The following is a 22,808-nucleotide window of genomic DNA, read 5'->3' on the forward strand; positions in this document are numbered from 1 at the left end:
TTTCAGCTATGATGTTTTACAAGGAGTCCATTAAAATTTCTGGACTCATCCACATCACACCTTTGAGCCTTAAATTGGGCACCATCCCTTTAACCTCCATGTCTGCTCAGGGCAAATAGCAACAGGGTTTAAGAGTTTTTTCTTACCAGTTTGTGTTATCATGTTTAATGCTAGTGCACAAAACCGAACGACCATGCCAACCAAGTCTGAGCAACATTAAGCTGACAGCAACAGTACCAAACAGAGATGAAAACAGTATATTAACTAAGAAGGATAATGTGACAATTGGCATTAGTTTTTGGTTTGGATCCTGTTAGTAAATTTAACTTTACAGACATGTATTGGTGGTATAAATTATATGACTTGACACATTTTTTGTGTTGCTTTCCAGACTGATAAAATTAATTGGGATTGGGATTACGCAACATAGACAAAACATATTCTTATACAAAGATGACTTTTCATCCTTGCCACAGAAGAAGTGCTTGTCAGGCATGCTCATTATTTATATATAAATACGCATGACAGAGTAAGGGGTTAACCATATATGGGTAATGTCACAACTGGCATTAGTTTTTGGTTTGGATGCTGGTATATATGAGTATCACTGACGTCTGAAGACAATCCAAGGCCAGAAAAGACAATCATGGTTACAGAAACATAATTGCCAGTATACCCTCAGCCACACATTAATTCATATGAGCTCCAGAGCTATACATACTTTTTGTTATTTATAATTATGTTTACAGTGTTTTACATTTTATAAAAGTGAGTGAACAAGCATCATCCCGGCTCTGTAACTGTGTAATTGTATGACCATAGTTGTACTGATGCCCACAGTTACACATGTAATACATCTCTGATATCCTATGCATGCTCAATGCACATGCTATAGATATTTATACCTATGTGCAAATATTGTTATACTTTTAATTTGTATATAAAGTAAACTGGAACATCAGTAAGAAAACTTTGGGTTTATCTGGATTAGAACTCGGGCTCACCTATATTATAATCCTGAACTTACAACTACTGCCACAGGAACAACTAGTCAACAGTTGTATATTTTCACATTCATTATTCTGTATGTGTGCACTGATAGCCTTGCAACACCGCTTACATGATGTAATGTATCCATTTAGAAATTGTCTACTTTCTGTTTCCTGCTTGCAGGTGTTCTGAACCTGCAAGTGTTGTGGAGGATTGCTGACCATCACGCAATGCTGCTTAGTGGATTTGTGCAATGGTAAGCAAAAATTGCAACAATGTATCCATTTTGAAATTGACTACTGTCTACTTTCTGTCTTCAGGTGTTCTGTCTTTTTCTTTTCTGGGCTATTAGACTGTGTTTGTGCAAAGGTAAGTGAAGCACAAACGTGTCAAGCAAAGCTCACCTTGTTTTATCCTTCTAAGCAGTGTTTATTAGGCTTCATCCTTAAAAGACAAATGTTGGACTTCAGCCATGATTTACAACTAGCATATACTGTGAGGCTTACTGTGTTTACCAGGTATGCTACACTCACTCTTGAGTCACAGATGTAATTTATACAGTCTTTATCATAGAAGTACTCTGCATAACATTTATTTTATCATAGAAGTACTCTGCATAACATTTATTTTATCATAGAAGTACTCTGCATAACATTTATTTTATTTATCCTTTTCACCATGTTTCAGCTAAGCTGCATGCCACACAACTATGAAAGATTAAAAAAAGACATAAACAACATTACAAAATACATTTTAGCACACATTACAGATTTTTACACCAGCATGTATTCAAAACACAATAAGGGGGTCTTATCCCTCTTTGCCACAGAAACAGCTTTGCAGCAAGAATGCAAATCATTTTGCATACAAGCAAGTCCCATTTCATCCACAGTATTAACAAGACATATGGCACTTGTACACTCTCAATCAGTTGTCTGTACATGTTAATTACATATTTAATTCAATAACTGATCACTCAACCATTTATAAGTATTGTTTGCAGCAATGCAGCTCTGTCTTCTCTTTGTATTGTGTTAATTTTTCCCTTATCTTACCAGAAATCACAGATGTGCAGTTTGTAAGCCATTTTGTATCATTGACCTTAAAATGTATGGGAATATCAAATGACAATAATACATATAGTTTTCAACAAAGGCAGGGGAATTTGGATATCAGTGAACAGAAACAAACACGTGCTGTTCACTTTCATTTAAAACCTTGATACAATTACGTCCACATTTTGTAAGTGTAACCTGGATGACACACCCATTGCGGGTCAGGGAGTCTGAATTGCTGTTGTGTTTTCCTTCTCCCTACCAGTAATCATTCACAGTCACAATATATTAGCAACTATCACTGAAGAAGTGCTTGCACTATGATTTCACCTGCTACACTGAGCCAAAAGTTTGGGATTCAGCAATTCTAATGAGTTCACGCCTCATTTGTATCTTCAGCATACTCACAGGCCTGAATCTACACTATAAAAAGGTAACCATGTAGCTAGGGAACCTGAAGGTGAGGAGAGCTGTGCATGTGGACAACACAGAAGAAGATTGCTATTACTTTGGATGTATATGCATAGAAGACTTCTGATCTTGATAAGGTATGAGTGAAAATTTTCAGTTACATACTAGATTTGCTCACGTTACTAGGAAAATATTGTTTTATACTTTATATATATATATATATATATATATATATATATATATATATATATATGGATTAACAAATGCAACTTTGATCTGTATGCACTTCTTAGAAGTTTACTGATGGTGCAGGCATTTTTATTATGGCATTTACTTTCTCAGCTACACAGCATTATTAATTTTCATCACAAATGTTATTGTTATAACTGTTTCTCTTACACTCTTCTATGTTATTTCTTTGAAATGTAAATGTCCTATATTGTGAATGACACAGGTGTGTTATCCTTAAGATGGCCCATAGACACCTCTAGAGGAGTGCTGGACACAGACAGAGGTGACTGGCAATTGTATAAAAATGAATTTTCTGTGATAAATGTGTGCATATTTGCGAGAATTGGATGGAAAGCACTTATAACAATTGACTGATGTGCTTTTCCTTGCTTGGTACAAACTGTCATTTGCCTGTTGTTTTGGGGTGGGGGAGCTAAGTTCCATTTATACATTGCCACAACCAAAAAGTTTTTTTTAAAAAGGTTTGCTCTGGTTAGTCCTTGTTTTGTATCAAACCTTTATTTGTGTGACTGTGATATGTTACAACCAGGCAACCTTTTATATTTTAGTACCTGAAGTTTTGTGTTTCTCCACTGGGTAATACTGAAAAAATAATAGTATATATATATGTAAGCAGGACTTTATTTATGTGTAGTACCCTTCTTGTTTGTTTTCTGTCACCTAGGATTATGGCATCCAAGTACCCAATCCCCAAAACCCAAATTCAATGATCCTGAAAATGATGCAATTGTCCAAGCAGTTAGACAACATGGTGCCTTTCTGCTTGATTGAGAGAGGACATGAGGATATGTCTGGCAGAATGCAGATTTGGAACCAGATAGTAAACAGCATCAATGCCATAGGGAGGTGTAGCAGGACCTATGATCAAGTGTGTCATTGGGCCACTGATATAATTTCATCAGCCTGAAAGAGAGCAGCTGCAGTGGTCCATGGACAGCTGGCTGCAGGGGGGGGAGCTGCTACAGACCCACTGCTGACACCAAATGAAGAGTTACTGTCCACTGACAGGGTTCCAGAGAGCTCAGTGGAAAGTGCACAACAACATGTGATTGATGTTGGTGATGCTGTTTCAGGGACGACAAGTATGGCTCAGTTGGAGCTTCCAGGCAGGCTTACCTATGTCAATTTTTAACAATTTCTTGCAAAATAGAATATTCAAAGTAATAGTTAAGTTGGTTTAATTAAATTATTTTGGGGGGCTCTATTTATAAATTGATACAGTTAACAACACATTCTGGTTTGTTACACATGGGCTTGGGGTGTATATGTCAGCCAAGTTTCAGTTAAAAGTATTGTTAATGGACATATAAAGGTAAATAAATTGGTCCCCCTGTGCTATTGGTATTGTGATGATGGTGTCTTTACCTTTTGCTTACCTTCTTCCGGGACCATCCTCCCTAGTAATTGTGGAGTCATCTGCACATGGTAAGCCAAACCTTTTTATTTGAGTACAGATGAGCATTTGACAGAACCATGCATTATCCATATGTGTGAGGTGGGTGTCAGGAGTGTGTGTGTGTGTGTGTGTGTGTGTGTGTGTGTGTGTGTGTGTGTGTGTGTGTGTGTGTGTGTGTGTGTGTGTGTGTGTGTCTGTGTGTGTGTGTGTGTGTGTGTGTGTGTGTGTGTGTATTACTGTGATAGTGGCACCAGTGTTAGTTTGTTAGCATATATTACATTGTAATACTGTAGGTATTAATTTCTTTCCTCTGTTGCTTATTATCACAGGTGATCCTGACAGTGGAAGTGTAGGAGTCTTACCACCTGATGTCAGAGTATCAGCAGTCTCTGATGATGGTGGCCAAATACAGGCACTATCAGGGGGTACAGAGGTTGAATCTGACACTGAGGTTGACATTCAGCCAACCACTGTATTTCCATTAGACACAGCCAACAGGCCTATTCATACTTATTTCAGTAAGCCCTCAGATATTGGACAGGTGGAGGGTGAGACACTTGATCATTGTAGTGCAGTTACTGTAGCTTCGGTGTCTGTTGACTCTGGCCATAGCCAAAATTTGGGTCAGGTGTCATATAGGAGGGTTGCTAGGAGTGCTTGGAGGAGGCCTGCTGTCCACCTTCTACCTGATCCTGGTATGTCTTTCTGTGTCACTCAAAGTATGTTTAGGGCCATCATGAAGGCACAGACATGTTCCAATAGAGCCCCCTAAGAAATGCTTAGGGTTCTTGAAGTGGCACAGGCTGACCTGCCTGACTGCCTCTATCATGTTGCCAATTCAATGGGTAGGATACATTGGAATGGGTGATGTCTGTGATGGGACATCTGCTGGGAGGGGGATGGCACCCATGTGGGTATAGGTCAGCCACATCATCTGATGTTAGCTGACATGGCTGTGCCTGATCATGCTTCCGTAGTGCACTACTTCCATTGCTCCTTCAGTGGTTGACATGTCCACACCCAGCCATGGTAGGCCATGGGGTTGTGGTCCTGGGCATACTCATGAGAAGAGCTCATCCAGCAGACGTCAGTCACATGCAGTTAGTAGCACTGACCACAGGCATGGACATGCCAGTGCAACTCCTGGCAGTGCCAGTTCTCATGGTTGGGGATGATGACAATGAACTATCATCTGTCACTTCTACCATGCATGGCTCGCATCCGTCTGACATACCAGGACACAAGGGTAACACAGAGCTTGGCTGTGTTCTTGTAGACAGACATGCATACACACACACATGCACACACACGTTTCATCATGAGTGCACATACAGACATGCACAAACACACACACACACGCACACAAACACACACACACACGTGCACACACACATAACAGCTACATGGGTCAAGTTGTGAGACGTAAAGCTCATTCTGTCTCAATGGCCATTTGATACTTTATCCAAATTTCTGCCTGCTTGAGTTTCTTACTCACATACACTCACTACCTTTTGTGTTAGCCTTGGCCTCCTGCCTCCCCAAACACCACTCTGTGCAAATGATAACTGTGCTGTATCCTTGTTTTTATTTTTTGGATTCAGAGATACATAACTCTTTTGTCTTATGCTCAGGGTGCATAGCTGACTTAGTGCTTAGTATATCTGTGTCTGTGATGCTGTTTAGCAATTTGTACTGCTTTCTTACAGGCTTTTGTAATATGTACATCCCTCGCAACCTCTTAGACCAACAACTCTGGGCCAAGACATAAATAAAAGTTGGACAAAGGCCCAACAATAGGGAAATTATGACATATCTTGGTCTCACAAACTTAGAAGGTTGCTAAATAACATGTTTTGCATTATCATATGATATGATTTTTCTGAGGGATATGAAGTCTGAAACTGAAGTGTGTATCATTATTTTCTAACTTCAACCTTTAATGATTTTCCAGTAGAAAACTATGAGGCCAAACTGCGGACATTCTGTGAAAATGTCTACATCTGAGAGGTATGAATGTGTGAATTTTTGATGCATGGGTGATATTAGTTGATAGAGGACGCATGTATTGATGGTGTACATTCATTTGACTAGCCGGTGGATGGCCAACTTGAAAATGTGCGAAAGTAGTGCAGCGGGTTCTCATAATTGCGAACCGGAAATATGCAAAATGCACAATAACACCCCCTTTTTGACCCATGGCAGCACTTTTTTAGGTTGTAGAGAGGTCAGAAATGTCACATTTGGTGTTTTGTACGACATTCTGACCTTTCACCACTTTGAAAATCAACATTCTGGTTCGGAAAAATCTAACGTTCGGAGATCGTTTCATCAAGTAAATGAATGTATACAGTATTGACATAAGTCAGTGCTATCACATATTGATGTCATTGCTGTAAAAATCACCCAACCTATACATACATTAGCAATTAACAGTATGCAAGGATATGCCATTCATTTCTATTCCAGGTTCAACACTTACCTTGGAAATCCAGCAATTACAAGAGTTTTAATTTAGGGCTGACTCTGTCTCATGCTAGCAGTACTCAGCCATTACATGGGTAAGTAAAGGTTGTGTGCATTACCTGGCATCAATATTACTGTATGCATGTGTGTAGGATGAAGGTTTTAGCCTCTTAGGTGGTGGGCGTACATGCTATCCATTGCCTCTTGGCCATTGTAAGGGCATATTGGGCGTACCTACATGCACAATGGCTGCTAGGCCCTCCTCCGACTCCTCACCTGTGTGTAGCTGTGGTGACCTTGCCAGTGATGGTGGGATGTTTGACCCTTCCCCTTGGTGTTCCTGCCCATGACTTGTTTCATTGTTTTAATGGACCACAGCTAGTGGGGTTTGGCTTTATTGGCCTGAAATTGTCCATTAAAATGACAAAACACGTCATGGGCATTCAGAATTGCCAATTAGCTGAAACACTTGATGTTCATAAGGATCATTTGCATATATCCCATGTGCCTCTAATACAAGAGGTTTGGGAGGTCACTTATTGGAAGTTCGAGCTTTGCTGGAGTTTTTATTTTGTTTTTACAAATTGCAAAAGGATGGAATGTAGAAGGTGACAGTAATGATAGCAAACAGACATTGCTTATTCAGTAAGGTAAACAGCAGTTAGTGAAGGCAATATAAGATGGGTGAAAAGATTACAGGATAAATGTGATAAGGTTTGGGAGGTAGGCAGAGGAGGGAAAACAGAGGACTGGAGAAGGGCAAGAAAGTTGAATGCTATAATGTGGGGTGGGGAGACATTTGAAGTAAATAAGAAGGTAGAAATCTAAACTATGTTCTTCTTATAAAGCAAGCTTAAAATATGTCTGTCTGGGGTGTGAGATGTTGAAAGGAGCAGGAAAAGGATAATGTGGATATGAGAGATCTAAAATCTCTTGCATGATTTTATAAATCATGCATTGCTACATGTGGCTGGTACTTGTATTAAAAATAAAAATATAGTTATTTGTCAGGTACAATTGATTAAATAAAATGGATTATAATGGCTTTGGATGTATCAAACGAATGTTCACTGATCCTTTATGAAGTATGTGTTTAAATAAAAATGATTCTACTAAAAGTTAAGGAGTCCCAATTAACTACATTAAGTGCATCCCCTCTCCTGAAAAATCAACAAAAGTTAAAGTGATTTTCTCATAATTTATACAGGAATAGAAGAAATGGGAGTGAACATGTCTGCTTCCATAATAAGCATTATAGTTCATGGCTAAAGTTGCATTCACATACAGGGGAAACTCACACTAGAGAAAGTGCTTTGAGTTGCAAAGTTATAGAAAGCAGTTCATTTAGCTAGTATTAAATCACACTTCTAAAAGGAGTGCACTGTATCAGGATATTTTCCCCAGAAATACTCAGGAAAAGGAAAACAAGTGCATTGTTCTGAGGGATACAGTATGTAGGTTTGAAAGATACCTTTACACCTGCATCCACTTTTGTTCTTGTATCTGGCTTTGAAAGGTTCTTTCTGAAAAATAAAAGTGTCAAAGCACAATTATAGACTAGTACACAAATAAATGCACACAATCCCTAATGGGTCACACGTGGATGACCACATAACAAGAGGAAGCATACTGTCCTGACTTTCCACAGTACAGGCTCACAGAGAGTATTTGAGCTTTCCATGGACTGGCTCATTCTTTAGCTTTCTGATTCTGCTATGAGCTGCTTGGTTACATCACCTTAGATCTTCTTATATTACTGATTTTGATGGGGAAATTAGTAAGTGTTTTAAGATCAAGAGCCAACAATGTAAACATTTTGCTTTGAGCTGTGGCTGAAAAAATTAAAATAGATAGATAGATAGATAGATAGATAGATAGATAGATAGATAGATAGATAGATAGACAGACAGACAGACAGACAGATAGATAGATAGATAGATAGATAGATAGATAGATAGACAGACAGACAGACAGATAGATAGATAGATAGATAGATAGATAGCTAGATAGATAGATAGATAGAATGTGACCCTTTATATACAGTTAAAAACCATGGGTCTGCAGCACAACATAAAACAATTTTTTTTTGGAAGTCTGTTATGAACCTCTGCCCTCAGGGGGTGGATTGGGGTGCTTACAAATGTTCCACGTTTTTACTTGTAGGCCATTTCCTATACTTCTTCCAGTTCAGTTGCAAATGTGGATATTAATATAATGACTTTCTCTCTTGCAAGCAGAGGTCTGTTGAACCAGATCAAATCTTCTGTAGAATCCCTTTAGCTTCAATAGCAGAAGCAAACTCTAATGCAGTTTTTATGCTTACTCTGCTGCCTGAAATTAACGGTCATGAGTCGTGAATCAAGGAGACCCACAGTTCTTGGCATTATAATTCTGGCTCACCCCATAGCAGTGTTACCATTATGCTTAAAACAATGAGTGTGCTCACTGCAGATATTTCTGCTACAGTATACTGTCCCAGATTTGCAAAATTATCCAAATAAACTGGTGCCCAGGTTTAAGTGTTTCTTGACACAGACTTTGCATCAGTCCTTAGTATCTTTCCTGCAGCCTCCTTTTGCCTGCTGTATGATTGAACACACATCAGTAAGGGAGACATTGTTCCTGGGTCACCCCTGAAAAGGGGGATGGTGAGTACAGTGGGCTTTCCCAGGTAACAAATAATTTAACTATACTAAGAAATCTCTGAAATTTAGGATAACGTGGCATTATGTAAAACACCAAGATCCCAGAAAAGAGCTTTGTCAAGTGAGAGTTTTAACTTTGAAGGTAAATAAGTCTCACAACTTGCCAGATGATCAAGAATTAATAACCAAAACCACTTTCAGCATAACGATAAATATAAAATAAACATGACTCCAGACCAAAATACTTTGACTGAGTGCTATTATTCCTTATCATAAAAAACAGAACTTCATCAGAGTCAACATACTTTTCTTTCCACTTTCTTGTATAACTTTAATCAATGACATAAAACATATTAAACATTCATGCTGAACCAAAAAGTTATAATACAGTTCATATCACTATCATATGCACTTACAAATGCTTAACTAAAAATGCTATGAATGCTAGATATTAAGTATTACATATTGCCTATTAAAACACCAACAGAAACTTCATAAAAGCTAGCTGAAAAAGTTAGTATAAAAATTAATTAAGGTAAACACAAATGAATTGCAATGTTAATGAAACTGGAAAGGAATATTTGAATAATTTTACCTTATTAATAAATTAGTCGGGGGACCAGGTACTATTTTTAAGAGAGATAAAAACATTAAATCTATTTTTGAAACTAATACTGCCTCTATAGACATTTTAAATGATGTTAACTATGGGATGAATTGCTCCCAGTGTAAATTTATTAATGATATTTGTGGGAGATTACCCGAAAACTATTACTACCATCACTACATACAATTGTAACATAAAAGGAGTGGTATATATAGCTACTTACTTAACTTATTTAGCCTTCTATGTAAAAAAAACAGAATTGACTTAAGACTAGAATATACCATCACTGTTATGCCATTAAGAAAGATGGGAGTAGGAATATACTTAGCAAACATCCAAAAGAATCTAATAATTTTAATATTTTTTTATTTTGGAAAATGTCCCAAGAAATATTAGGGGAGGAAATTACGAATCTTTTCTGGATAATAGAGACTTATTTTGATGGATTTTACTTAATCATACGCAATTACCAGGAAAAAAATGATAGAATATTATTAATAGGAAGTATTTTGACCCATATATGTAATAAATTATAGACAGTTAAAAGACTGATTAGTAACATTACCATGTCAGTGCTCAGTCAGTAGAGTGTTTGGCCATGATCTGGAATCAGCGGTTTTGTTATTTTACATGATTAGAGAATGCTTGACATCAAACCCAGCCATTTATCCTACCAGCTTCTTGGCACAGAAGGACAATAACACAGGCACAATGCCCTGACTACATTGTAGGGACAGAGGAATAATGCCCTGACTACATTGTAGGGACAGAAGGATAATACCCTGACTACATTGTAGGGAAAGAGGGATAATGCCCTGACTACATTCTAGGGAAGCTAAGTTCATTTAGTGACTCTCCTAACTGCACTCATGTTCTGCTTAGGATGGGAGTGCATGGACTCTGTTGGCTTACCCATCCTTTGTTTACCACAAAGGATGACACCTAGTAGGAACATTAGTTTTTTCCCATTGGATACCAGGCCAGCAAGACCTGCATAGTTATATTGGCTTACACCAGTAATCCAAGTGGAATTCAGCATACAGAGATACGCTTCTTTGTGATACATAGCAATAGCAGACTTTGCAGACACATTGATGACAAAGAGCATGCTACTGATGAGAGGAAGGTATGCTGCCCTGCAGGGCTAGCAAGATGGCTTGCTCACTGCTACTTGACTCGCACTGGGGTCAGCAAGCTGCTAAAGACATCCTGGACAGAATGAATGGGGTATATGGATCTCACCTGGCCTGTGAGTGCCCAACCCCTGTGGCTGGAGCAAATATACCAATTGAATGTTGGTAGTGCAACTATCAGGCAAGTTCCTGGAGGGAGCAAAAAAGTGCAATTACTATTCCATCAGCTGCATCTGACCATAATAATGTTGGTCAGCAGAGAGAAATTGAACCAATGTCTTTTTCACCTTTAATATCAGAAAATAAAAATACAAACAAATGTGACCTTCTCTAGCTACTGCTGAAATACAATAACTACAGAATACTGAGAATAGTTCATTTTGGGCAAATTTAATTTTAAAAAGCTGAGATCACTTGACTGAAAATTTTGTCTTCATAGCATTGCAACAGAAATAGAGTGAATCGAGTGTTCAAATGATGAATTGTTTGAACAAATGCACAAAAGTAAAACTCTTCAGCATGAATTTCAAATTTTTGATTCTAAGCTCAGATCTGTAAAAAAAGATCTTACCACCTGTAAGTTAAATTGGTTGACCTACAAACCTTACTACACAGGTATATTCTCAGAATATCAGGAAGCTAACACCAGTGGGGCTGCTTTAAAAATTGCTTATTATCCAAGAGATGTTGGATCACATTTTGATGCAGGGCTTAATGTGCAGCAGATTATCAAAACAGGCCCAGCTACAGACACCTGATCTTAGCCAAAAAGCTGAGAAGCAACTCATTATTTAAGACTTTTTTAGAAAAGTTCCTGTAAAAATGTTCAGTTAAACTTGTTTCTTTGTATGACAAAAATATAGTTTTCAGGGAGTCATGAAGCAAAATGGGATGTTTGTGAGTCAGACAATTACTATTTACGCAAATCTTCTGAATGAAGTCATCACTAACAGAAAAATATTTGCCTCTGTGAGGAAATTAGCCTGGCAACAGGGTATCTCTGTGTACTTTTGATTTCCTAAGATTTCTTTAGACTCTTCAAAATATGTTTTATTTTTCTTAACTTTCCCTTTGTTAACTGGTAAAGGGGGCTTGTCGACAGACGTGAACTGTCAGCAAAAACAGTAATAAGCAGCATGATATCAATGGCATTCCACAACATCGAATACCACCGTTCGAGACAGTGTCCTGTATGTATGAATGCACTGCAATATTCCACAACCACGTTTCATGCCTGGCTATCTACCCATGCCCCAGACGTTGTAGCAGTAACCAAGACATGGCTAATACCACATTCCATTACCGCGTTTCATGCCTGGCTATCTACCCATGCCCCAGACGTTGTAGCAGTAACCAAGACATGGCTAATACCACATTCCATTACCACGTTTCATGCCTGGCTATCTACCCATGCCCCAGACATTGTAAAAGTAACCAAGACATGGCTAATACCACATTCCATTACCGTGTTTCATGCTTGGCTATCTACCCACACCCCAGACAATGTAGCAGTAACTAAGACATGGCTAATACCACATTCCATCACTGCATTTCATGACTGGCTATCTACTCACACCCCAAACATTGTAACAGTAACCAAGACATGGCTAATACCACATTCCATCACTGCATTTCATGACTGGATATCTACCCATGCCCCAAACATTGTAGCAGTAACCAAGACATGGCTAATACCACATTCCATTACCACTTTTCATGCCTGGCTATCTACCTATGCCCCAGACATTGTAGCAGTAACCAAGACATGGCAAATACCACATTTCATTACCGTGTTTCATGCCTGGCTATCTACCCACACCCCAGACATTGTAGCAGTAACCAAGACATGGCTAATACCACATTCCATTACCGTGTTTCATGCCTGGCTATCTACCCATGCCCCAGACATTGTAGCAGTAACCAAGACATGGCTAATACCACATTCCATTACTGCGTTTCATGCCTGGCTATCTACCCATGCCCCAGACATTGTAGCAGTAACCAAGACATGGCTAATACCACATTCCATCACTGCATTTCATGACTGGCTATCTACTCACGCCCCAAACATTGTAGCAGTAACCAAGACATGGCTAATACCACACATTGCCAATACTGAAATTCTTCCACCAGGGTCCAACTCTCAAGCCAATAGTATAAATCTACATAGCTTCACACAACTTATCACAACCCCTACCCATGGTTTATCCACTCCTTCAGAGTCACCCTCAAAATTACTCACACTCGGGCACCCTACCTAACATACTAAGTGACCGCCTTCCAGCATATACCCGTCAAACCCATTTCCAATCAGATAAAACACACTTCTACAAAACTTCTAGGAATCACACCCACTTTTACCAGAACACATTCATAAGCATTTTGAATGCTCACAACTGGGTCCTGTTACAAACTCTTCCTTTAGATGATGCTGTTAACTATTTTAACAACATCTTTCTGGAAACTCTTAATAGTCTAGTACCTATACGATCCAAAAGAACAAAAGTTAACCATGCCACTTGGCTAACAAAACAGACCAAACAGAATCTCCTACATAGAGACCAAGCTTGGAAACAATCATAGGATCATCAGAAGTTACTAGACTACTGACCCTTAGGTCTTTATAAGCCTAGCCAAGAGTTTAGCCAATGCATAGACAAATCAGCAACTGAAGCCCCTGTTCATCAGGGACATGGGTGGAATCCTAGGGATGTATTTCTATTTCCCATTCAGTTATCCAGGTTGTGCTTAAAAAGGGGTAAAGAGATACTCTGCTTGATGTGAAGCGGGAGTCTATTCCATAGATGGGTAGTCTCTGGGACACAGATCTGTCCTTCTAACAAGTCTTATCAATGTCACAGACCAGGTTGAGGCTGCGTGTGTGGGTTACTCGAGTGGAGCTTGACTTGCAGATATGCAGCAGTTCCATCAAGGCGGAGCCTGAGATCACCTTGTATGCCAGACAGAGGTCACCTCTGAGGAGCCAGTATGAAACAGAGTAGAGGGACAGGTCTTTTAGCCTGTCTGTGTATGGTAGATTTTTGAGGCCCTGGATTCTCCTGGTGAGGAACCTCTGTGGTCTTTCAAGCTGCTGCATGTGCTTTGCGAGGTACATGCTGAATGGGTGTTTTACTTAGTAATGGGCCTTATAAGGGAAGAATACAGGGATGTTATGACCTCCTTGTCCCTGGGTGAGATACCCTTACTTATGAGGTGGGCCATGTAAAAAGCTTTCCATACAATGGAAGCAACATGGTGGTCAAAAATCAGGTTGCTATCAATCTGGGTGCCCAAATCCCTCATAAATGACTGCATGATTAGGACATTGTTATTAATGTGATAACTTGTGGGTACATCATTCTCCCCAAAGGGGATGATGATGCATTTTTTGTATTCAGCTTGAGGCCATGTTTCTGGCACCAGTCATTTGTTTGGGTGAGACTCTCTTGGAGGATGTTCACGTCACTAGGGGAATTGATGACATCTCCCAGCTTGCAGTCATCTGCAAACTTGGTCAGCCATAGCCCACTAGTTTTTGCCTGCACTTCAGAAAAGTATATCCCAAATAACAGAGGCCCCAAGACCGAACCCTGGGGTATGCCACTCAAAACATGTCTCCTGCTTGAGGTGGCTTCCCCTATTTTGACTAGGTGGGTTTTGTCAGTGAGCCAGTTAGCTACCCATCTGCTAACATATGGATTGATGCCTAGTTGAGAGAGTTTGTCTATTATGCCCAAGTGGGAAATAGTGTCAAAGGCTTTGGCCACGTCAAGGTAGGTGGTGTGCACTGTCTTCCCCTCATCCATGGCTTTGATGACTGTCTCAAAAAAGTTGACCAAATTTAACAGACATGACCTCCCCTTGATGAAGCCAAACTCTGAGGGATCAAGTGTTTTGAGGTTGCCAATGTCCTTGTTAATGAGGTCCATGATAATCTGTTCCATGGCCTTGCAGATTAGGCTAATTATGCTTATTGGTCTATAATTTCCCTGATCAGTGGATGCTCCACCTTTGTGTAAAAGGATGCCAGTGGCTGTCCTCCACTCAACTGGGACAAAGCCGATACTCAGGCTTTGGTTGAATAGGGTGCCTAATGGTGTTGCAAGTTCCTGCCTGAGTTCATCTAGGATGCAGACTGGGATGTTGTCGGGTCCCATGGAGGCTGTATTTTTTGCCTTTGAGAAAGCAGTGATGACCTGATCCCTACATATAAGGGGAAGGGGGCAGGTACTGGGAATGTCCTGATTTACTGATGGGGGGACAGAAGGGTGAAATTTTCACTGAATATGTCAGCCAGCAAGTTTGCTATATCTACGGCATTTGTATATGTGGTGTCCTTGCCCACAAGTTCTGAATAGATCTGGGTGCTACCTTTGAGATTATGGACATGTGTGAAGGCCTTATGATTGTCTCTAGTAGATGTGGCCAATTTGAACTCGAAGTTTGCTTTGGAGGATTTACTAGTGCTCTTATTTGCTTGTTTAGGCTAAGGAGAGATTGCTTCCAATTGTGCACCTGCTCATTCTTGGTCCTGGACAGCAATTTTTTTATTTTGTTATAGAGTTTATTTATTGCAGATGCCCACCAGACAGGTTTACTCTTCCTTGTGAAAGATGATTTAGTCCTGTCAGGTTTTCTTGATTCCATGCATCTATATAAATGTTTGTATAGTAATTTGGTATAATTTTGGATACTGGTGCCAGTTCCTGGGGGGGCGGGGCTATGAAGCTGTTTATAGCATCCCTCAGGAGGCTGTAATCAGCTTTGGAAAAGTTTTTCTGTTTGACCATAGCTAAAGGGGGGGGGGGGGAGATGGCGACTTTGAACGTGACCACTTTATGGTCTGTTCTTACAAGGGAGGATGATATTGCAGCAATGCTGCAGTGATTACTCATGTTGGTTAATACCTAGTCCAAGATATTATATGTTTGGGTAGTTAAAGTCACCCAGGATCAGGGTAAAGGGTTGAATCTTGATAGATTCGAAGAGCTCTAGATAGGCAGGTTGGGCATCTTGGGTCAGATTTGGGGGCTGATATTTAGCTATGATTTGCATAGGGGTCTTGTCAATGGTTAACTGCACCTGGAGTGTCTCCTGTGCGTCATACTGTTTGACGAGCCTGGAAGTGTGTATGTCTTTAATATATTTTGAAATTCCACCTCCTTTGGCTTTTCTACCCACAGTTTGGAGTCTGAATGCATGATAGGATGAGTAACCAGGTATGGCTGGGGTGCTCTTCGCAGCTTTTAACCAGGTTTCTGTGACTGCACAGATATCAGCATTTTCCAGGGTTAAGAATGCTTGCAATGAGTGCTGTTTCATGTTTAAACTCCTAGCATTTAGCAGCATGACCTTTAATTTGGCTTTTGTTGAAATTTTTATGTTGGTAGTTTTAACCTCATCACTTTTTCTAAAAAAGGCAATATGGGGGAGGCAAATGCCTTTAACAGAAGCCTGAATCCCAATTGAGACAGATGCAGGCCATCTCTGGCAAATCATCTTGGTCTGTCGATCAAATCTTCCCAGGCTGTCAGGTATAGCATCTCCCATGGAATGACACCAAAAACTAACCCAATTGTTAGTCAATTATTTTCTGTTTGTATTGAGGCATCATTCTGGGTAATGGTAGAATGCTTCTTAAAGCTAGGGACATACCTGTCTGGGACACATATTCAGTGAGTTCAATCATGTCTCTCTTCATATAGTCCAGGGAGTACGTCTCAAGTCATTCACACCAACATGGACTATGACAGAGTAATAACATTACCTGTTGGTGAGAGACTTGAGTGTGTGTGTGTGTGATATGATGGATTCTGCCCCCTGACAGACAACTAACCATGATTTTCTCCTTATCCAGACTGGTGAGAGGCACATCTGTGTGTCTGACAATGGAGTCTCCTATGAGTAATATATTGGGTTTATGGCTAGGCCTTAGTGGTTTTGAGACACAGGTGTGTGAACTATGCATGGTATGTGTTGTGGAGGGCTGTGGAGATCACATGCTTTTTGCGAATGGCGTAAAAATAAAACAAAACAAAATGAACTCAAATTCAAGCAACTTTGAAAAAGGCCAAAAAACGGGTCCCATTCACATTGTCAAACTTTTACAAGTTTGAACGTCATATGATCAAAACCATATGTTCAAACTTTTAAAACTTTGAATGTTTCAGTGGAGATCTCCATAATGGAAGCTTTCCCTTTCCTGCAATGTAGTGCAATCTCAGAGTTGGTATATTTAAGTAGCGGGGGATGTGGGGGGAGCAGGGGTGCTTGTCCCCCCTGCTTACAAACTTCAGGTAAGTTTTTTGTGTTTTTTTTTAATTACATTTTTGAACTTTTAAAAGTTCGAATATATGGTGTCGACCATATTGTGTTCGAACTTTTAAAAGTTTGACAACATGATATAGACCCCAAAAAACTAGTCATACAAGATAAAAAAAATGACTTTTCTTCTAAGCTATCCACCTTACACAACAACCCCAAAAAGCTTTGGAAATCTGTCTCCACTCTTTTTAATCCTAGCACCTTACAAAACCTTTCCCCTTCACCTGATAAGAATCCACAACAAATTGTCCATGATTTCAACACCCATTTCATTATTATCATTCAAAAGCTAATCAGAGACTCACCAACAAACTTAAACTGCCTTGACAAAAATAATTCCTTTCTGGATAACAACAGCATCCCCTCCTCAGACACTTCTAACAACACTTGGACAACTCCTTCCTTTACTATACAGCCAGTACCCACCTCTCTAATACTCAAACTCCTAACCAAACTAAAACCATGCTCTCTTTCCACTGATAATCTACCCCCCGAGTACCTACAACTTGCAGCAAAAGCAACTGCATATCCAGTTAGCACTCATAAATTGCTCTCTCTCAGAATGCTATGTCCCCCACTTATGGAAAAAAATCTATAATTATGCCACTACATAAAGATTGAAATTCCCATGACCTCTCTAACTATTGCCCTATCGCTTTACTCTCCCCATTATCAAAAAATACTAGAAAAATGTGTACATATCCAGTTTCTTAAATACATATCTGAAAATAATCTTCTTGCCACTACCCAACATGGGTTCCATCCCAATCACAGCATGATCACAGCCCTTCTCTCTTTCACTGATAATGTTAACAAAACCATAGATGCTGGTCACCCTACTTCAGTAATATTATTAGATCGATCAAAGGCTTTTGATACTGTATCCTATACTAAACTGATAGAGCAACTATCAAAACTAGGATGCTCCCCTACATCTCTCACCTGGTTTTCTTCTTATCTAAACAATAGGGAACAATCAGTTAGATGTCACAATGAACAATCTAATTATCAGGCGAACAATATAGGAGTACCACAAGGATCCATACTAGGCCCCTTACTCTTTAATATCATCAACGATCTTCAAAAACCTTATCAAGCAAAGTAGTCTCATCCAATACACAGATGATTCTACAATCATCTCTGCTTCCAATAATTTCTCAGACCTCCTTACAGTTACTCGTAAGACATTATCAACTATAGAAGCCTGGCTAAATAATGCACAATTGCTGTTAACCCCACCCCAAAAAGCAAACTATTACTTTTCTCCACAAAACCACCAGATGTACACTTCAGAATCTTTTCTCTAGATAATACTGAAATTCAAATTGTGAATAGAGAAAAATTATTAGGTAAAACAATCGATGATACACACCTTTGAACCACATATTCTCAACACAAGAAACAAAACTCACTTCGAACTAGGGAAACTTTACCATCATAAACTCTACCTAGACAACCACACCAAAAGCAAATTGGCCACTGCCCTACTTATCCCTTGCCTTCTATATGGAAGTGCCATTTTTACTAACCTTCGCTCATCCCTTAGCAATAAACTGCAATCCTGCAATTATAAAATAGCTAAACTTGCCTCAGGAAAGCCTAGCCATTCTCACCATTTCCACCCAATTTCAGAATTGAACTGGCTCAAATTTTCCAACTATCTCAATTACACCCAACTAACACTATCCCGTAAACTTATTTTTAAACCCAGCTCCTGCCCAGCAGTCTGCTCCATCCCACATACTTATACTCCAACACGAACTCTCAGATCCTCCAGAAAAATTCTTTTAAAGGTAACCAAACCTAACAAAAGAGCCGGACAAAGTCTACACTCCCATAGTATTGCTAAACTTTGGAATTCCTTACCCTCCCATATAACTCAAACTGACTGTTTAAAAACCTCAGCATTAAAAAACACTATCTAAAAAACCCTTATTGCACTTGTAAAACTAACAAACCATGTTAAACTTGTCCCTTACTTAACAAATGGGAGATCACTTGTGAGAGTAAATTCTGCATTTGTGAACAAGACAGGAATTCAAATACCATTCAATATCTAGTTTGCCATATGATATAGATATTGAATGGTATTTGAATTCCTGTCTTGTTCACAAATGCACAATTTACTCTCACAAGTGTAAACCTTGAACCCCACTACAATATGTCTCTGCATTTATTTAGGTAACTTCTCTGTCTTGTACATTGCTGTGCAAAATATGTTTCTTTAATTTAAAAGAAAATTGTCCTGTAATATATCTCTCCAAGTAATATATGTAATCATATATTTTACTATCTTTGTTAAATTTGTGTACTTCAGTAGTATTTTGTGGAGCTTTTCTCCCCGGGCCTCCACTGAAAATGGGTTACTGACCCAGTGGACTTTCACGGTCAACAAATGTCAAAAAATAAATCGATATACTCTGCAAATAATGGATGCATAATGTAGTAACATGCATCAAGGTGACAATTCAGTTAAGGTCATTAATAAAGTAAATCTACCCATGGCTGAGTGTTTGTGGTAACTGGATGGTGTTTCTGTCAAGCCATAGAAGGCACCAATTAAACATTAGAAAGAATATGCATTTCCTACACAATGCACATTTACAACACCAGGTTACAGTATGTAGTTACATTAATAGGGTTATTGTGTGTTCATTCAGTGGGTAGAGAAAATTTGATTGTACATCTTTTATCTTTAGCAGTTACACTTATTGGTTTTAGACATGTTCTCTTTCAGTCCTACTTTAAATTTCAGTCAGCGTAATTTTAATATTATTAAGATGGTGGTCACAGGTTGCTGGCACAGGTTTCATGAAAGCTCTTTCACACACATCATTCTCAAGGCATGGCCTATTGAAGGTTACTGTCTTGTTGCCATTTTCTCTGCTTTCATAAGTTTGGAGTTTTAACATTTTGGCTATGTGGGTACTAAGGACTAGTATGGACTACTTTTGACAGTAAGCCTTTTAGCCATTCGATATTGTCATGTAGATCACAGTGATGAGTTTTTGGCTCTGCAAGTAAGGCAAAGCAGACTAACATATTCACTCTTATTTGTATTACATGTGTGTTTGCACCACAGGCGTATATTCTAGTTTATAAATCAGTATATTTCTTGCAGAGCTAGATGTCTGAGGGGAGGAAAGCAGTTGCAGTACTTGTAGCATAATTAGAGCGAGGCAAATCATTTTCTTGCTATTGTTTCTGTACAATAACTTCATTGTCGTGTGGCATCTAGTATAAAAGCACAAAGTAATGTTGGTGTTTCAATGTAAGTATAGGGTTAAGTATGGGTAGAGTCACCTTGGCAAGCTTTTGAGGACAAACAAATAATATTAGGCCTGACTTCGCTAGATTTGACTTGTAAGCGTAATGTTGCCCTGTCATTTTTCTGAAGCAGAATGTCATCTACATACATAGTAAATTTAAAAGAGGGTAAGTCATGTGTAAGGTGTTTAACAATTTATTTATTTATTTTCCTTTGTTTACTGGAAGAGTCTGACTGGGTTTGACAAAAGCCCTTTAATCAAAGGCCCGGGCAGAAAAGGTTGACAAACAAACACAATGTGTAAACATTTTTAATATAGTACACTGATATTACATACAAGAGGCTCAGCAGTAATAATATATTAATAAGAGTACTACACTTACAATGATACAATCATAAGGACTCATGGTGTTTACAGTTGTTTAGGACAGATAAGTGCATAGGATCATAGGATCATAGGAAGTTACTTGGCTAATGGCCTGAGGGCCCTTATATGCCTAGCCAAATTTACCCTTGTTACCACAATCAGCACCTATAGCCCCTGTCCAAAAGGGACACAGGTGGAACTCCTGGGGTGAATTTATGGTTACATATCCAATCATCCAGATTGCATTTGAAGAGGGCCAATGAGGTGCTCTTTTGACATGAAGTGGAAGTCTATTCCAAAGGCATGGTAACCTCTGGGAGACAAATCTATACCTCCAGCAGGTTCTATTAATGTCACATACCAGATGTAGGTCCTTAGAGCAAGTAACTCATGTGCCATTTGACTTCTGGATGTGCAGCACTTCCAATAAAGTAGGGTCAGAGATCACCTTATATGCAAGGCAGAGCTTACTTCTGAGTAGTCTGTATGAAACAGAATAAAGTGACAAGTGATTTCAGCCAATCCACATAGAATAGCTGCTGAAGACTTTGCATATTCCTTGTGAGGAACTTTTGCTGTTTCCAATTACTGCAGGTGGTTTGAAAAGTATATACCAAAAGGGGTATTGTACTCAATTATTGGCCTGATGAGAGAAGAGTACAGGGAGGTGATAACCTCTCCTTTTCTCAAGACAATCCCCTTACTTATGAGATGAACTATATTGAATGCCCTTCTTACCACTGTGGAAACATGGTGACCAAAGGCAAGGTTTCTATCAACATGAGTGCCCAGATCTCTAACCACTGAGTGCATACTTGGGGCACTGATGTGGTAATTTGCAGGAACATCACTCTTACCGAATGAGATGATAATGCATTTTTTGCATTGAGTTTGAGGCCATCATTTTGGCACCAATCATTTGTTTGCGTAAGACCTTCTTGAAGGATTTTGACATTATTTGAAGATTCTATGACTGCATCCAGTTTGCAGTCGTCAACAATCTTTGTCAGCCACAGACCCTTGGTTTTAGGTTTTATACTTCGAAAAAATAGATTTCGAACAGTAGAGGTCCCAGGACCAATCCCTGTGGAACACCACTGATTATGGGTCTGCTGTTGGAGGTAGATTCCCCTATTTTGAATGTATGGGTTCTATCAGTGAGCCAGTTCACAATGCACCTTAGCTATAAGGGTTGATATCTATCTGGGAGAGTTTGTCAATGATGCCTGAGTGAGGAATAGTGTCAAATGCCTTGGTTAGGTCTAGGTAGACAGTATGCACATATTTCCCAAATTCTAGGGCCCTGGTGACTGTCTTGAAGAAGTCCACCAGGTTTAACACACATGATCTCCCCTTGACAAATTCAAACTGGGTGCATATATGTATATTTTTCCACACTAGGCAAATAATAAAATAGTTGCACCACTAGACACAAGCATGTTATGACAGAGATGTAGAGAGAAGTGTAGTTGATTGTATCCTCCTTCTAGTACAGGTAGTAAGAGGTTCGGCTGTGATAAGAGACAGTGTAATTGTAACCTTATAGTACAGGTAGTAAGAGGTTAGGCTGTGATATGAAGCAGCAGACCTGCATTACAGTATGCCTTCTAGTACAGGCAGTAAGAGTTTAGGTTGCGATAAAAGACATTGGATTTAGGTTACAGTTCAACTTCTAGTACAGGTAGTAAGAGGTTAGGCTGTCATAATAGGGGGTGGAGTCAGTAAGAGGTTAGGCTATAAGAGGCGGTGGAGTCCGGATGCAGTACACCTTCCAGTACAAGTCGAAAGAGGTTAGGCTGTGATAAGAGGGGGAGAAGTCATGTTACAGTACACCTAGTACAGGTAGTAAGAGGTTAGGCTGTGATAAGAGGCAGTGGAGTCAGGTTGTAGTTGTTAC

The sequence above is a fragment of the Protopterus annectens genome, chromosome 8.part0 (genome assembly GCF_019279795.1).
Source record: "Protopterus annectens isolate FY-2018-M chromosome 8.part0, PAN1.0, whole genome shotgun sequence".
NCBI lineage: Eukaryota > Metazoa > Chordata > Ceratodontiformes > Protopteridae > Protopterus > Protopterus annectens.